Source organism: Octopus bimaculoides, chromosome 2 (assembly GCF_001194135.2).
Source record: "Octopus bimaculoides isolate UCB-OBI-ISO-001 chromosome 2, ASM119413v2, whole genome shotgun sequence".
Classification (NCBI taxonomy): domain Eukaryota; kingdom Metazoa; phylum Mollusca; class Cephalopoda; order Octopoda; family Octopodidae; genus Octopus; species Octopus bimaculoides.
In genome coordinates, this window is record NC_068982.1 from 142391213 (window position 1) to 142396266 (window position 5054).

General features: G+C 33.4%; 1 protein-coding gene across 5 annotated transcripts in view; it reads left to right on the plus strand.

The window, feature by feature from the left end:
- LOC128247032 (glutamate receptor ionotropic, NMDA 2B-like) overlaps positions 1-5054 on the plus strand; it is a 1034258-nt gene that overhangs the window by 203029 nt on the left and 826175 nt on the right. The window lies entirely within an intron of this gene.

Genomic DNA, 5054 nt, shown 5'->3' on the forward strand with positions numbered 1-5054 from the left:
TGATAACTTTGTGTAGTATGTGTGTGTGTATGTGTGCGTGTGTGTATGAATGCAATTAAGGCTTCTCTACTTAAGATGTGGTAAAACCACAGACTGTATCATACTAAATAAGTATATGATATAGATGAACGGGCTGCAGGAATTTTCTAAGGAATCACTAATATAATTGGTTGACAGTTTTCTCCCTCTTGAAAGTATGCGATGTGAACATGCGATGTGAATCCTATATGTAGTCACTAGGTGAAATGAATCTAGATACTCCCTACAAGAATTATTTCCATACTTATGTGCCAAGCAAAGTCTCCTTGGTTTAATCACGAAATACCGGCTCCGAAATATTAGTTCTATGATTTGGATTTTAATAACACACAACTGATATTATAAATATGTATAGTAGATATTTGCAACATTCGTAGAAAAGAATATTGAATTTGGAGAGAACTGAAATGGTTTCTAAACTTTTGTCTTTTTCATTTCGCCACTGATTTGCGTTATATGTTAAATATAAGTAAATTGTATTGTACATGTATTATATCAAATATTAATCTATAATAGCAAGATCTCCTATATATACTTATCCAAATGAAATTACACAATCTAATACCACGCAAACTACATTCAACACGACCTCATATTTACTCGTATAGCTAAGTCAATCGATATTATAGGATTATGCAAATTTCTACTAATTATATAATCTCTTAGACAATCTATCGTGTGTCACTTGTGAGAATAAGTTATTTCGTTCGGTCCGAACTGAATTATTAAATAATAGGTTACAAATATTGAATTACGGGGGACACTAATTTCCTCGGTCTACCAACTTGACACTCATCGGATTTACATTTCTGCGTACTGCCATTGTATATCACAGTGAGAACTAAGTATTACACTGACCTCTATATTCATGTAACCATCTACACCAGAACAAAATGAGTGTTAGATCCATATGCACCATCAATTAGTGGAAATGTTACCCAATAAAATAGTTATCTGATAATTAGTGTCTATTTGTTTATGCTAAATATTTTTCATGTGATATTGTCATGTCTCATAGTTGTTCTAACGTTGAATTGTTGTTAAGCATTTTTTAAAAACAACAGTGATGTATTGCATACATAAACCCTTATTTACACGTAAGTGAAATCATTACATTTGGGAAGAAGGGTGTTGCAGTCCACGAGAAAATATAAACGCTACAAAATATCAGAAGCTTTCGATGTTCCCTGGTGAAAAATTCTCTCAGTTGTTTCTTATTTATACTGAAATCTGTAATATATGTGTATTTGCGCTGGACGTGTGTTTGTTCAAACAGCTGCACATATATACTAATAAGAATAGCATCGCTTAATTATGCATGCGTGGCGTGTTCTAGCATATATGCATAATGTTACACGCGCACGAGAATAAATATGAGTGTGTATCTGAATAGGGATATGTAAGAATGTGATTTACGATGTGTGCATGTATGCGTTAATGTGTGTGTTTGTGTACGTGTGTAGGTGTTTGGGGCGTATTTGTACGTTTATTCCAGTGCGCATATAGATAAATGTCTGTTTCATTAAATAGCGTTCTTATATAGTATCAGTAACAGCAGATACTGAAACAGAATATATGATTATACTTGGGATTGACAGAGCCCTTGGCACTGGATATATGCTTCACGTGTGATAAGCAACAACAAAAACAAAAACAGAAGTAAAATCAACGAGAGAGAAAAATAGCAAATATGAGAGAAAAAAATCTGCGCTTCGGTGTCTGTTTCTCTTCGTCAGATCTTTTGTAATTTAATTTTTAGTTATAGTTTTTAGTTTTATTCATCTGATTTTTATGAGATCAAATTTTCCTGACATGCATATTTCACATTTAAACTTATTTAAACTATTTTTTACATAATTAGTATTAAATATTTCAGTTTCAGAACTTTTATTGATCTACATTGCTAAGCAAATCATGAAATGGGCTTCAATTTTTTTTTTTATTTTCCTATTACTCTACGTTTTTCTATTTGGTTTTATTTTTTATTCTTTTACCTCTATTTTTATTTTCATTTTAATATGTGTGCTATTGCTTCAATATTTGGTAAATCAACTGAAAAACAGAGGCGTCTCGCTGTCTCCATTGACAAAAAAATTCATAATAAAAATATTTCATTTGAGGCTACATTATTTCGCGTGCTTTTTTATTGTTATTTATGTTTAATAATTAGAGTGTAGGTTTATACTATCTTAGCATACTTTACAGTGAAGGGAAACAAATTGCTCTCAGTGAATTATTGTAGTTTTATAGTTTATGATGCATTAGAGCGAGCGGAATTCCCACTCCGCCATCTTTCATATTGCTTCCAATTATTTTCAAGTTTGACGTTTAGATAGAAAACATTATGTACACGACAATGACCATTTATAAACCAAAGATCATTTCCCAGAGAAAAAAAAACTATAATTTAAATCAATAACTGTGTAACGCAGACCTAGTCTTATAACGATACATGAGACACTCGATTTACAAATTCTCTTCATGCGTTCTAGTTCATGACCATTGGCATTACAATAATAAAGAACTGGTTCAAATTAATTGGTTAGAAATTCGCTAATATCTAGAAGCTTAATTAATGCTAAATATGATTATTTAATCATGTTTAATTAATTTCTGATATTAAGCTTAATTTGTAAACTAAAATGTTTGAAAACCTAGTGGCATATATTCTGCCTCATACAATTTTGGATTTGCTATTCAGCATCTTAAAGTAACTGAACCAGTCAGATAAACAAGTATACGATGTTCTAAGGTAGAGCCAATCATCAGATATATTATAACTTGCCATAATCTGAAACAGTCTATTTAATGTATATGTAATGTCTATGTAGTGGAGGTGCAATGACCCAATGGTTAGAACAGTGGACTCGCGGTCATAGGATCGCGGTTTCGATTCCCAGACCGGGCGTTGTGAGTGTTTATTGAGAGAAAACACCTAAAAAAGCTATACGAGGCTCCGGCATGGGATGGTGGTGAACCCTACAAGGGCCAGCCTTGTCACACTGTGTCACGTTGAATATCCCCGAGAACTACGTTAAGGGTACACGTGTCTGTGGAATGCTCAGCCACTTGCATGTTAATTTCACGAGCAGGCTGTTCCGTTGATCGGATCAACTGGAAACCTCGACGTCGTAAGCGACGGAGTGCCAACAACAATGTCTATGTAATGTATATTTAACAAGGCTGGGCGTGGTGTTGCACAGATTGAGAGCCGGATTATCCCTTAAAATGTCTAGTAAATGAAAACTGGTGATTTCTTTGTTTGGAAAACACGTATGTCTCGTACATAATGCACTTGGAATTGTAGATATAAAACAATCTGCTGCTAGTGAGTGTATTAGAAACCGATAAAGATTTTGACATTTTAGGTATGTTTTGTTTATACTAAGGCTTGCCTACAAATTCATGGATATTACATTCAAATCAATTCTCTTCTCTCCAGGCTAGTTGATTTACATGGGTAACGTGTAAAGGATCTTGTTTTCGTTCAATCTTGCTTCAGGTCATCACATTCAAATTTTGCTTTTCTTTTCTGTAGGAAATCGACAGTGCTGTGTTGTTGGAAAAAGGCGTTTCAGGGCGAAAATATAGTTTTCTAAACAAACCACGGAGTTTCATTATTTATCAATTAGATACCGTACGACGGTAAATTCATGTAAGAAAGGCTTCCTTTCATGGATGATTAATGCAAAGAAACGACTCGGCCGTTCCTTTAAATACACTGCTTGTAGTGTTTTTAAATACCAACGATAGCGAAACATACACATCATAAAGTTCAGCTAAGAAAACTACTATACTTCAATCTTTTATTGTATGGCAGATTCATAATGTTGTCTTTATCCATTTTTGACTCCATTAAAGTGGATGTTTTCATGCTTTATATCAAATGACAATCCTCGAAGTTCAAAAGACATAATTCTTAAATAGTTACTATTTCGTTTGAAGATCTAGTTCACCACAAATACCATCAAAGCTACAATAAAGAAGCAGCATGCACTTATTATTGTTAAGAGATAACCGACAATATAATTCAAGAAAGCCGAACTAATTAAGAGAAAATGATGCATTGCTGTTTAGACAGAAATGTCTTCCAGACAGAAGACTGTTGTCGCTTTATATTGTCCATTAATAAAAGCGAATGCTTTGTACAGGCAAATCACTCCCCAAATCTTATAACAGAAAGAATGTCATTCATAAGCTTTCCGTATTGACTTATTTTAGAAAATGGTTAATAGTTTCTTCCTATCAAATCTGTATATAGAAATCGTTTCTTTTGTATTTTGAGAAATCTATGCTATTAAAGTTGGTGTGTGTGTTAAAATTGTTTATCAGAGATCGCACATGAATCTGATTATGCTAGTATTAGTAGTATTAGTAATATAATTGTTACCATTTTTCATGTTACAATTGTTGTTTGTGTTGTTGCTATTGTTAATGTTGCTGCAGTCGTTGTTGTTCTTGCTACTGAGGATAATGATGACAGAGAGCTTGTTTCTTGCTCTGGTAAGGTAATTGTTTTTACGATCTCCAAAATGTGTGAATAAAAATCACGTTCCTGTAAAATAAAAATTATTTCTTTTCCTATTATATTACTGAGGAACTGTAGTGGAAAGCTCGGAAACACGTTCTCTCAAACTAGGGATGTGTTAAAGTTTGTGGTTTTAATTCTCTCTCTCTCTCTCGCTCGCTCGCCGGCTCACTCGTTCTCTCTTTTTCTCTCTCTCTCTCATAGTATATATGTATGCGTTTATGTAGTGTGTATCACAATCTTGCTTCCAAACTAAAAAAAAAAAATATGACATCAACAACCTCAGCAACGGTAAAAAAAGTATTAAATACGAGAAAGATCAGGAGAAATTCTCCTAACAAGAAAAAAGAAACCGAACGTCGTAACATGCATACACATGTGTATGGACGAAAAAACTATAATTTCCTGAAAATTATTTACACTAACACACAAACGTGAACGCCATTGTTAGAAACTAATATTACTACTACTACTACGACGACGACGA